Below are 14,097 nucleotides of genomic sequence, written 5' to 3'. Positions count from 1 at the left end.
GTCTGATTAAGTTAGGGTTACCAGATTTCCTCTTTTAAAAAGAGGACACTTGACCCTGCCCTGTTCCACCCCAGCCCCACCCACTTCTGCCCCCCCCACTCTGTTTTACATCAGCCCCACCCCAATCAGCCTCCAGCCCCACCCTCATACGAACATAAGAACATAAGAATAGCCTTGCTGGGTCTACATGAACGGGTAGCCAGAAGAGTTATAATGTCACACCATAGTGTAGCTAGGAAGTTTGCAATCTACGTGCTATGTGTGGTCTTTAACATCGAATCTTTGCATTGCAGATTTACATTCACAGACATCAAAATTGTGTGTTAGCCTTTAATTGTCGAGTGAGAGTTATACAAATTTACAGCTGGGTCTTCTGAAGCAGATATCGAAACGGGGCCACATTGGGACCCTAGAATTACTCCTCAAAAGATAAGTGAGGTTTAACCAATGTTCCAGTGATTTTTTTGAATGCAAATACAGTGGTACCTTGAATTACGAGCATAATCCATTCCAGAAGCATGCTCATAATCCAAAATACTCGTTTATCAAAGCGAGTTTCCCCATAGGAAATAATGGAAACTTGCTCTGATACGTTCCCACCCTGCGAGGCCAGTGGTGATGCTCTTTCCCCCCACCTCCCAAGAAACGGCATTGCTCCCCCCGAAGGCCCCCCGTGATCCGGCACCCTCCCCCCGCGATCTGGCACCCTCCCACGATCCAACACCCTCCCCCCCGCGATCCGGCACCACCCCCACGATTCGGCACACCCCGCTGCGATTGGGCACCCTCCCGCCGCTTCTTACTGTTATCTGGGCCTGGGCACTGGCACCGGCATGTCCTGTGCGTTGGTGCCTGTGCCCAAAGATCGGCCGCTTCTTGCTGGGCCTTGAGCATCTGCACATGCTCAAGGCCTGTGAGTTCACGCTCTCTCCGAGATTCTCGGAGATCTCCATGAGCATGTGCAGATGTTAAAGGCCCAGCAAGAAGAGGAGGCCGATCTTCTAGCACCAGCACCAACGCACAGGACATGCCGGTGCCGGTGCCCAAGCCCAGATGACAGTAAGAAGTGGTGGGGGCGTGACGAATCACGGCGGGGGGCAGATCGTGGGGGGGAGGGTGCCGGATCGCGGGGGGAGGGTGCCGGATCGCGGGGGGCACCGCTCGCAAATCGAGGCATGCTCGGTTTTTGAGGTGTCGATTTTGCAAATGTTTTGCTCGTCTTGCAAAACACTCGCAAACCGGTTCACTCATAAACTGAGGTACCACTGTACATATATATATATATAAATAAAGAACAAAATCCAATTTTTTAATAATATTCAAGAAGACATAAAGTGCCTGTTATACCTCAGAGAGTGACCTATTCAATAACAAGTAAGCTAAGACTGGATGGTAAACTCTTGCTCCAAGAGGGGATTACCTCCCCCTCTTCAGAGTTTCACTTTTCTGAGCGCATTAAAAACATAGAACCACTCTCTTGAGATTTTTTACTCTAGTCAGCTTTCTTCAATTGCACAAAACGACTTTACTGACTTCAATATAGGATATATTATCCCTGTTTTTGTTAGAAACGAAGTTGTATCCGTATTTGGCATTAACTTTTAACATTTAATTTTCTTCCATTTTTCTGCTTCCTCCTCAAATCTATCTACTTTTCCATGTCTTCCCTTCCCATCTATCCATGTGTACCATCTTCTCCCTCTTTCTTCTCCCCTATTCCGATCTATCTATAAACAGCATTTCTTCCATTTTCTTCTCTTCCCCACTCCTCCCATCCCTGTGCACCATGTCCTCCCCTCTCTCCCCTTCCTCTCCATCTCTGAGTACCATCTTCTCCCTCTTTTTCCTTCTTCTATAGTCTGACATTTGTCTTCCCCCCTTTCCTCTCTTATTGTCTGGGATCTTTATCCTCTCCTTCCCATAGTCTGGCATCTCTTTCCCTTCCTTCCTTTCCCTTCTCCCCACTTTGTGGTCTGGAATTTTTCTGTCTTTCCCTTCTTTCCCTTCTTCCCCTTCCTCCTCCTTCTTTTCCCTAGTCTGACATCTCTCTCTTCTTCCCCCCACCTCCTTCCCCATCGATCTGACATCTCTCTCCCTTCTCTTCCTCACGTGGTCTGGTGTATTTATCCCTTCCCTCTCTTCCCCTGGAGGACTAGGACATCTTTCCTTCCCTTTCCTCCCCATTCCCGTGGTCCAGCATCTTTCTTACCCTCCCCCACACCCCCGATCTTCTGCTTGCTCACCTAGCGCTGCTGTTACCCTTCAATTATAATGAACTAAACACGCTGTCTTCTATGACCTGGAAGCTTTTTCTCTGCAGAGAGAGAGCTTCCTTGTCGTCAAAGGCAGCGTGTTTAGTTCACTGACACTGATGACAACCAAAGAGTTACAAAAGTGTCGGGTGAGCAAGCATAGGATCCCATGGGGGTGGAAGACTCCAGATAGGTGTGCAGTGTAGGTGGGAGGGGGAGGTAGGAGGACTCGGATAGGTGCATGTGGGGAGAAAGAGGACTCCGGATAGGTTGAGATGCTATAGGATTACTAGATGTCCTGTTTCCCCGGACAAAAGTTGTTAAATGAAAATCCGCCCGGACTTCCGTCCTCAAAAAGAGGACATGTCTGGGGAAATCTAGGCATCTGATAACCCTAGATTAAATGTCAATGAAAATTTGCTTTTGGATCAGCCACACTAATGAAACCAGGAAGGAGCCTGTGTACTTTGCTGGATTATTCATTGGTTTTATAAATGTAAGTTATTGAGATATACCAATCATTTCAAATCATTTCGAAAAGAAATCAAACCCTGCTATTCAAAAAATTTATCTAGATATCTTAACTCTTCCCCTTGTCCTTCCCCTCCCTTGTAAATTCCCCCTCAAAGTCTCTTCCACTCTTGCAATTTTTCTCTTTAAAGTCTCAACCATGTAAACAGCTCCCTAAATTGTAATTCTCTTGGAAATGTCCAGTTATAGCTTCTTTTGTAATCCGCCTAGAACTGCAAGGTACAGGCGGAATAGAAGTCACTAATTTAATGTAAGTATAAATTGTATATAGTGCTAGGTAATCCTATGGATTGTGACCCACAGAGTGACAGGCTAAGAAAAAGTTAGGTCCACCCCTCAGAATATTCCAAAGCCCCATGTAAAATGCAATGAGAAAGCCAAAAGTTACACATATAAAAACTTCTATCAGAATAAACAGCATGCAGAAACTCTATGAAACAAAGTAGTATAAAAATTCATACCTGAAAAATCCCAGCCTAAATCTTAGGAAAAGCATATGGTATAAAAAGACCAGATGGTATAAAATCTCCTACTTAAAAAAGTCAGAGCCAGTGCCCTGGAAAGAGACATATGAGAGACATGGTCAGACCGCACCTGAAATACTGCGTCCAGAATTGGTCTCCATACCTAAAGAAGGATATAAAACTGCTAAAGAGGGTGCAGAGACGAGCAACAAAGCTAGTGAAAGGTATGGAGAACCTGGACTACGAGGAACGACTTAGGAGACTGGGGTTGTTCTCCCTTGAGAAGAGGAGACTGCGAGGGGATAATACTAAAAGGATTCGACAAAATGGAGCAGGGAAAGCAGTTATTTACAATGTCCAATGTGACACGGACAAGAGGATATAGACTGAAGCTGAGGGGGGACAGGAAGTTCTGTTTCACGCAGCAAGTGGTGGACACCTGGAATGCTTTCCCAGAGGAAGTAATTGCAGAATCCATTCTAGGATTTAATTGCAGAATCCGTTCTAGGATTTAAGGGTAAACTAGATGCACATCTCCTTAAGAGTGGCATAGAGTGATACGGATAAGGGTAAATTAGATGCATATCTCCCTTGAGAAGCATACAGTGATATGGGGACTACAACTATGCCAGGGTACACCTGGCAGGGCCTCCGCGTGTGCGGATCACTGGACTTGATGGACCTAGGGTCTGATCCGGAGATGGCAATTCTAAAAAAATAAAATAAAATGAGCCTCAGGGGAGAGGTGGACACAGGCTTACTCAGCCAGGAAGTCAGGTCCACCTCATGTATTGGTATTATAGGCAAGCTGTGGAACATAATTCCTGCCTCCAGCTCTTTCTTCTTAGAGGAAAAAAAGGGTTAGGGTTTAGAAACTTAGAGAGCTCCAAGACAACCATACAGAGCATTCCCAGAGGGATAGGACGAAGAGTTTCTGATGGAAATAGAGGTTTTCTCTGTGTATTAAGAGCTGGATACTTTTGGCCCTGCCTCCAAATATCCCTCCTCAGATGACGTGAACATTGAAGGCTAAAGAAAATCTAGTGAGATTTGTTTTCTACTATAATTGAATTATTTGCTGCTCAATCTTGGGAAAAGTTAGAAGGTGGATCTGGCTATTTAGGCCTTTATCCTTTACTTTTTTTTCTACCCCAAGGAGGTAAAGATATGAAATTTGTAAAATGTGTGATAAATTGTGTGTTTGTGAATGTGTGTGTATTTGGAAACTCACAAACAAGAGAATTCAAGTAGATTCAAAAACATATACCAAAAAAGAACAAAAATGATGTTTTTTAATTTTAATTTTGATCTTAGTTTGATTTTCACTGAAGATTTGGGGACTGGAGAACACAAAATTTTGTTTGCCAGACAAGACAGAATGCCATGGCACATTAACTATTGCCTTCCTGAACAGGAGAGGTCATCAGAGAAAACAGCTGAGATTAGTATTTTTCTTATCTTTTTACTCTGTTTATTCATAATTGGAGATAGGGAGGGCGTGTGCTATGATGTACATGTTTAACATCTTTTTAGCCTGTCTATGGTGTTTCTGATATTGATTTCACTGAGCACACATTTATATTTATCATTTTTGTAATTTTTGGGTATGTGTTTTTTAATCTACTTGAATTCTCTTGTTTTGTGATTATATTGTTTTGAGAATTGAGTTATATATTTAGTTAAAAAATCTTTTTCTCTCGATTGTATTTATTTTTGTATTTGGAAACTGCCACTGTGGAAGAGAACTGCCACTGAATGAAGTGACATAAACTTTAAAGAAAAGAATTAGGATACTTTTGTGTTTGGAGCTACAACCAAATAGCTGTTCATTTTGATGCCATTGTGCTTGAACCGGCAAGAAATCAGACACATTTTTTTGTAAACAGATTGCAGTATTAGAGATTTAAGTTCTTAAAAGCCCAAGACTTGCAGCCACTCAGACAGATTATTGGTTGAACAGAATTAAATATGTGTTAAGTATGTTTTCTCACAAAAATAAGGAATCTGTTGGCATGATGGAACAAAGTTGTAAGGTTAAAATAACCTCAGTGGGTTTATTTCATCCAAATTGAGATTGCATAGCTTAGAAAACCCCACTGGTCAAAGTAAGGGCTGCCTGAGATATTGACTAAGTGGAAATAATTTAATTATGAAGCATTTATATTTTGCATCGTACCTGCGAGGGGATCTAAATGACTATACAAAGTTGTAAAAAAAATGTTTGTTTAGAGAGTTGAATCCCCTTTCATAAAAATGGAAAGGAGCAGCAACTCAAAAAGTCTGACAGAACAGTTTACAGAAGACAAAGAACGGGGCAGTCATGTCATATGCAAGTCCAGACAGAGGTCAACCTGATCCATAGCTACCACGAATATTAACACGTTTTATAGAACTAGAAATGAGGTGATACTGAGAATACAATAAAATATTTCTGTCCAACCTGACTCCAAATTGTTGAACACAATAATTACAATACGCCAATAAATTATCCCTTTTGGGACATGCAGAATCACTCAGATGATGTTGCCCCCCCCCCATATAAAAGGTAGGAAAATCATATTTCGCATGTGTCAAAATCATTCCTTCAAGAAGTACAATTATTGTAGAATAATTTCCAAGCTGCTTCTTTCTGCAATTGCACTCCTGCTTTGAATGCTCTCATACCTCAGACTTTGCTTTTTGGGAAATTGATCTTTAGCAAAGTATATGCTAACTTCTAGGAGACCCATCTCCTAGGCTCACATTACTTATATAATCCCACCCACCAAACACCCTCAACACCCTCAGGCAACTACCTAAACAGACTAGAAGCAACAACAATACAAATGTAATTCTCCAACTCAAATGCCTTAACTCCATAAACTTATAAAAATCTCAACCATCATGTGTTTTGCCATCCCAGTTACCATCAGACAGGGCAGATATGGCAACCAAGAAACTGCCACCAGAAAAAAAAAAAACCAACGCAGCCCCCACAACCTAAGATCAATATCCACTTCCCCATACTCCCATACTCCCCTACAACTAAAAGCCTATCTATCATCCTCATAAATACCAGATCAGTACATAACAAAGACATCATACTAAATGACATCCTCACAGAAATAAACTGGAAAATACTCCTGATTACTGAAACCTGGTTGAAAGACAATGATGGAATCATTCTAAATACTGATTCTGACGGGCCCGTTTCGCCACTTCTTCCTCAGAGAATCAGCCCAACAATGCAAACCGGCCAAACCAGTCTGCCAGCTTGTTGCAATCAACACTTTAATGCTTACAAAAAAGGAGTCAATTCTTCATCTCAAAAATGTTCTATTCACTTCTGCTGTTCTTGTCACTGCGCCTGAATAATGGCATCTCCCCGTTATTCAGGTGCAGTGGCAAGAACAGCAGAAGTGCATGGAGTGTTTTTGAGATGAAGTATTGACTCCTTTTTTGTAAGCATTAAGGTGTTTATTGTAACAAGCTGGCAGACTGGTTTGGCCGGTTTGCATTGTTGGGCTGATTCTCTGAGGAAGAAGTGGCGAAACGGGCCCATCAGAATCAGTCTTTAGAATGAACAGTTCAGCACCATTAAGATAAGTGGTTTTGATGATTTATACTGCTGAGATATTCGATGCACATATTTATATTGCAGATTTGGCACACTTATTGAGAATTATTGATAATAATGGTGGTGGAGGAAGACCAGTGATTATAACATTGTTTGCACTGGCTGAACAGCCATTTGGCTGGAGTGTAATACAACACAAAAAGACTCCAGGAAAAAACTGCTAGAAATACTTATAAAAGACAGACAAAAAGGCAGCAACAGTCTATAGTATCTGAGAGTGGTTTTCTGGAGATAAAGACAGGTGATGAAGACAAATAAAATGTTATATATATATTTATTTAAGTTAGAAAATTTCTTTGAAAAACGGGCCAATCAGCGAAGGGAGAAAACCTCCAGTGCTTAGAACAGCAAGGCACGGGCTACACAAACCCCTGCCAGCACACCATCATCGGATATCTCACGTGTGCCCAACACAAATAGTGATAAATAGTGTAATAAATAATTACAATTATAATCTTCACACCTGTGAACTCAAGCCAGAAAACCACTCTGAGAACCCCCCAGCCAACTCCCAAAAATGAACTTAGACTTAGCTTGGATTGGCGTGTAATACAAACAAATAGTCTGAGGTCTTTTCTCCTCTCCATTTATTGGGAAAAAGTCAATAATTGTAAGAACAGGAAGTAGGAGTTTTTAGACATGTCAGTTGACTGAAAGTACAATGTTATGTAGATTTTGAATTCCATTTTTTGTTTTGAACTTTGCAATTTTTGATCGTGGAATTCTGAACAGTTTATGGGTAGACAGGAGTAAATGACTGTGCTACAATCAATGTCAGTGGCAGCATCCTTACAATGCAGGGCAGAAGGCATATTCTAACTGATTCTGTGTGAAAGTATGAGAGTTATTTCTGTACTAAATTTTGTCATACTGTATAGATGCACAGAAGTGAGTGACTGTGCAGCAGGACAGACGGTATAAACATATTATAAACGTTCTAGGCCAGTATGAGTACAAAAAACTTATTTTAGCTAAATACTCTCATGATGCACAGCTTTAGAGGACCTGATAGAGACATTTCCATGGAAATGTTTGGTTTAGTATTTGTGGAAGGATTATGTTTTCCTAGAACCTGAACATTTGAAGGCTTTTATTTTAGCACAGGAAGAGAGAAAGTAGGTTTTCAGATTAATGAAGGCAATAATAGTTTAGCCTGATAAACTGCCAGTTGATTTGAGAGCATCAATAATAACCAGCTTGCTTAGCTTTTCTTGTATGTCTTTTTCTTTTAACCCTTCTCTCTCTTTCTCTCTTTTTACCTTTATTTTTGGAGTCTGTATTGCATTTGGTTATATAGATTTCTTACACATTTCTTCCTCCGTATTCGTGGTTTCAGCAATCGCGGTTTCGATTATTCGTGGTTTTTAGCTTGCTGGCTCTTCCTCCCCAAAATTATATCAGCTAAAATCGCTGATTCCCAGCACTTTCTTCACCGTGTTTTGCCTCTCCTTCAGGAACATGCCAGGTCTCCCACCATGTTATTTGCGGTTTCACCATATTCACGATGGTTTTTAATAGAAAACCGCAAATAACATTTGAAATAGTTATTTGCGGTTTTTCTGTATTCGCAGGTCTGTTAATCCCCTATCACAGCGAATATGGAGGGAGAAGTGAATAGATTTTCTTGACAGACTTCTATTTTCTCTAAATAACACATAAAATGTATTTTGTTTGGATTTGGATTTGGAGAATTTATATAAATAATAATAATAGTAGTAAAATAATAGTAATAATCAGATAAACGTCTTCATTGATGCAGCTCCACTGCTTTCCTGGTGCTATTATCGATGTCACATGTTACAATCCCATTGTCCCAGTTGCTGCATTTGGAACTGATCAATGCTAGCTCTTTTGTGACAGGAAAATAGTACAGATGAACCTTTAGGCTGCATTCAAATCTCTTTCAAAGCAGAGGTCTTAAGACTTTTCATGTGATCTCTTTGGCAGTGTCATAGAAAGTATGCACTTGCTGTCAAGTTCTCCTGAGTAAATTTGTCTGTGGAGAAACTAAAATATCTTTCATCCACCTTTGTAATGAGCTCATTTCCAAGCGATGTTCCTTCTAAGGCAGGGGTGTCAAAGTCCCTCCTCAAGGGCCGCAATCCAGTCGGGTTTTCAGGATTTCTCCAATGAATATGCATGAGAACTATATGCATATGCTGCTTTCATTATATGCTAATAGATCTCATGCATATTCATTGGGGAAATCCTGAAAACCTGACTGGATTGCGGCCCTCGAGGAGGAACTTTGACACCCCTGCTCTAAGGATTGATTGGGTGTGTGCACATTTTTGTGTGTGTGTGAGCAACAAGTTTTAAAAAACCAACAATTTTCTAGATTTGCAATTATTTTTGTGAGCGACCATGTAAGCTTAACATTCTCTGAGTGAAAAAATATATCCTCTTAAAACCATAGGCGGAAATATTTTTTCACTCAGAGAATAGTTAAGCTCTGGAACGCGTTTCCAGAGGTTGTGGTAAAAGCGGATCATGTAGCTGGTTTTAAGAAAGGTTTGGACAAATTCCTGGAGGAAAAGTCCATAGTCTGTTACTAAGACGTGGGGAAACCCTCTGCTTGCCCTGGATCGGTAGCATGAAATGTTGCTACTCTTTGGGTTTTGGCCAGGTACCAGTGACCTGGATTAGCCACCATGAGAATGGGCTACTGGGCTTGATGGACCATTGGTCTGACCCAGTAAGTCTATAACCCAGTAAGTCTATGACCCAGTAAGTTGGTCTGACTTAGTAATTCAGACCCAGTAAGTCCTGACTTACCTAACAATATTGGTGCTTCTTTGCCTACTACTCAAATATTTGAGCTCTTCATACCAGCAATGGTACCAGATACTGTCCTGAGGGGAGGGTTTTAACTCCTGAGAACTAATCTATATATATAAAATCGGATGTATGTATGTATGTGCCGCGATCACGCAAAAACGGCTTGACCGATTTGAACGAAACTTGGTATGCAGATCCCTCACTACCCGGGATGATATGTTCTGGGGGTCTCGCGGCCCACCTGCACACGTGGGCGGAGCTACAAACAGATAATCAGATTTCACCCATTCATGTCAATGGAAAAAATGTAAAGAGCTGCCAACGCAAAAACGGCTTGCCCGATTTGAACGAAACTTGGTATGCCGATCCCTCACTACCTGGGGTGATATGTTCTGGGGGTCTCACGGCCCACCTGCACATGTGGGCGGAGCTACAAACATAAAATCAGATTTCACCCATTCATGTCAATGGAAAAAATGTAAAACAGCTGCCAACGCAAAAACGGCTTGCCCGATTTGAACGAAACTTGGTATGCAGATCCCTCACTACCTGGGGTGATATGTTCTGGGGGTATCGCGGCCAACCTGCACACCTGTGCAGAGCTACAAACAGAAAATCAGATTTCACCCATTCATGTCAATGGAAAAAATGTAAAAACTGCCTCCGCAAAACCGGCTTGCCCGATTTGAACGAAACTTGGTATGCGTATCCCTCACTACCCGGGATGATATGTTCTGGGGGTCTCGCAGCCCAACTGCACACGTGGGCGGAGCTACAAACATAACTTCAGATTTCACCCATTCAAGTCAATGGGAAAAATGTAAAAAGCTGTGGGACCGATTTGAACTAAACTTGGTATGCTGATCCCTCACTACCTGGGGTGATATGTTCTGGGGGTCTCGCGGCCCACCTGCACACATGGACGGAGCTACAAACAGAAAATCAGATTTCACCCATTCATGTCAATGGAAAAAATGTAAAAAACTGCCATTCTCACAGTAATTCCAACTACCTGGGGTGATATGTTCTGGGGGTCTCGCAGCCCACCTGCACACATGGGCGGAGCTACAAACAGAACATCAAATTTCACCCATTCATGTCAATGGAAAAAATGTAAAAAGCTGCCATTCTCACTGTGACCAATTTGGACGAAACTTGGTATGCAGATCCCTCACTACCTGGGTTGTTATGTTCTGGGGGTCTCGCGGCCCACCTGCACACGTGGGCGGAGCTACAAACAGAAAATCAGATTTCACCCATTCATGTCAATGGAAAAAATGTAAAAAGCTGCCATTCTCACAGTAATTCAAAAACGGCTTGACTGATTTGAACGAAACTTGGTATGCAGATCCCTCACTACCTGGGGTGATATGTTCTGGGGGTCTCGCGGCCCACCTGAACACGTGGGCGGAGCTACAAACAGAAAATCACATTTCACCCATTCATGTCAATGGAAAAAATGTAAAAAGATGCCATTCTCACAGTAATTCAAAAACGGCTTGACCGATTTGAACGAAACTTGGTATGCAGATCCCTCACTACCTGGGGTGATATGTTCTTGGGGTCTCGCAGCCCACCTGCACACGTGGGCGGAGCTACAAACAGAAAATCAGATTTCACCCATTCAAGTCAATGGAAAAAATGTAAAAAGCTGTGGGACCGATTTGAACGAAACTTGGTATGCAGATCCCTCACTACCTGGGGTGATATGTTCTGGGGGTCTCGCGGCCCACCTGCACACGTGGGAAGGGTGGGTTCACCCAATAATGTATATGTTCTTGCTCCTGGAGGTGAAACTAAAAATGTTGTTTATAATCAAGTTTTGTGTTAGTTGTATTGTATTCATTTTGTCAAATATTTCAGATTATAATTTGAATATTGTACTTTTTATAAAGTAAAAAAATATTTTCATTCACCACTATAAAGTATCTTTATTTGAATCCATTTACAGTGTTATTGCTATAATTAAATACCCGTGCAACGCCGGGCCATCAGCTAGTAAATATATATTTTTAAGACCAATAAAAGGACATCTGTGAATTTTTCAACTTCTGAGAATCACATTTGTGTTGTTGCTGCAATTAAATCCTGCAGGTCCAAAGAAACTTCCCTCATAGTAGTGTGGGATTGATAACCACTCTAGCTGACTCTTACTCCAAATCAATGCTGAACTATATCACTAAGATCAACAATCATAGCATCTTCATCCAGAAATGTGGGACCCTCAAAGAAGTATTGACTATTTTGAGAACTAAATATTGCTGAAAAGTTTCCCTCTCCCTCAACTTGGGGTCAGCAAAATAATTTGAATAATGGTTCCATCCACATACTCAGAGCAGCATTAGAGCATTTAGCACTCTGGGCCATGTTGAAACCTCTAGCATGGCTTAGTAAAAGGGGGGTTAAATTGCAGTGTACATACATATGCCAACTAGATATGCAAGTTCACTATTTTCATGTGTAGATCTTCTAAAATGACCTTAATAGTTTATTTTCTTCTGACTTGTTTTTATCTTGTCTAGAATTTATTGATCATGTGACTTGTTTTTCGTTCAAAATATCTTGAGGTATAATTTTGTGAAATGCAATTTTAAAAGATTTCTTTGGAAGTACAAAATGGCTTGCGGTATAAAATGGCACTAGTACTGTGTGATTTTGCATCCTAAAATAATAAATTGTTTTGTAAGTTGCTGTTTGGAGTCATACAAATGGACTAATTACTTGTTACTATTTAATGAGGCTACCTTCTCACCAGTGTATTTGATTTTTTTTTTAACTTGTAAAAGTATCTTATTAAGCTCCACAATTAAGAGTAATAATTCAAAATTGGAACATTTATGTTCACTTAAAGTAGAAAAAAGGGTATGTAACCATGGTAACTGGAACTGATTTCCCTCTGTCTGCATCATCCCTGCATCTCCTAATGACCACATAAGCACCATTCAATAGGAAACATAGACTTTTGGTTTATTAACATGCTATAAAGAGCATATAAACTTCACCAGAGCTAAATATGGCCCATCAAGCCCAGTGAAATATCTGCCTGGAAGTCAATCAGTCAATCTATGCCTCCTCAAGTACTGTACAGACCCTGACATATTACTAGCTGGAGTCACTCTGTCTGTCCTGCATTTTGCAGGTGAGGAATGGCCTAGAGCAGCGGTCTCAAACACGCGCCCCGCGGGCCACATGTGGCTCTCCAAGTTTTATCCGCGGTCTGGACTGGATAATTCCTTCCTTTTGGAGCAGCAGAGGGTCTGGCCGGTTCGTTCCATTCAAAGCCGCGGGTTGGCGGCTCTTTGCGCTATTCGCTCCTGCATCGGAAGCCTCTTTGACATCACAACATCAGAGAGGCTTCAGACGCAGGCGAAGCTACAGCCTCAGCACCCTGAGGTTGTGGGTTGATCCCCACACTGCTCCTTGTGACCCTGGGCAAGTCACTTAAGGGCAAATTCTATAAGAAGTGCCCAAAAGTTAGGCGCCGCTATAGGCACTGTTCAGCACGATTCAAGTAAAATTGGGTGCTGTTTAGTGAGTCACGCTGTTTAGTGAGTCACCTACTTTGGAGGCGCCCATTAAAAGGCCAGTTCTCGACACAACTAAAAGTTAAGTGCCCATGTGAACACTTAAGCATGCTTAAGAGCAATGATTCTGTAAGAAGGCGCCTAACACTTAGCTACGCCCACACCTAACATGCATAGCACCTATTTTTTTGAAGGCCGCCTAAATTTTTAGAGGCGCCTTCTTACAGAATCATGCTTTCTTGATAGGCACCTATGTTTCAATCAGTGCTCATTAAAAAGCTTATTTGGGCTTGTTGTTCAATTTATATAGGCACCTATATAGTTGGGCACCTCCAAAATAGGTGCCTAACTTTAGGGGCTGGTTACAGAATTTGGGCCTTAATCCCCCCATTGCCCCAGCTAATTTAGATAGATTGAGAGCCTGTCAGGATGGATGGGGAAAAATTCTTGAGTACCTGAATAAATTCATGTAAACCGTTCTGAGCTCACCTGGGAGAACAGTATTGAAATCAATCAATAAATAAAATCTGCCATGTACTTGGGCTGACTGCATGGCTTTGCTATCTTTTATATTTGTATGACACTCTTACCTTCCACAAGCCCAGAGAATTCAAAGATTTCCCCTGAATACTCTACAACTGTGTTCTTCAACCTTTTGACACCTATGGACTGGCGAAAATAAAATAATTATTTTGGGGACCGGCAGTTGAAGAATACTGGGCTAAGTGGTGGGCCAGACCCCGCCCATCTCCACCCAATCTCCACCCCAGACCCTGCCCCCATAATAGTACCAATTGTAACACCATTTTTTCCATTCATTTTTCATATATATGTACACACACACAATATAATCGTATTAATAACACATAATGGTTAACCACAAAATTAAAATACACAAAGCACACTGTATGCTTTTCAACATTCATCCCTAC

The sequence above is a fragment of the Geotrypetes seraphini genome, chromosome 1, assembly GCF_902459505.1.
Source record: "Geotrypetes seraphini chromosome 1, aGeoSer1.1, whole genome shotgun sequence".
Classification (NCBI taxonomy): Eukaryota; Metazoa; Chordata; class Amphibia; order Gymnophiona; family Dermophiidae; genus Geotrypetes; species Geotrypetes seraphini.
This window is presented reverse-complemented; position numbering follows the sequence as displayed.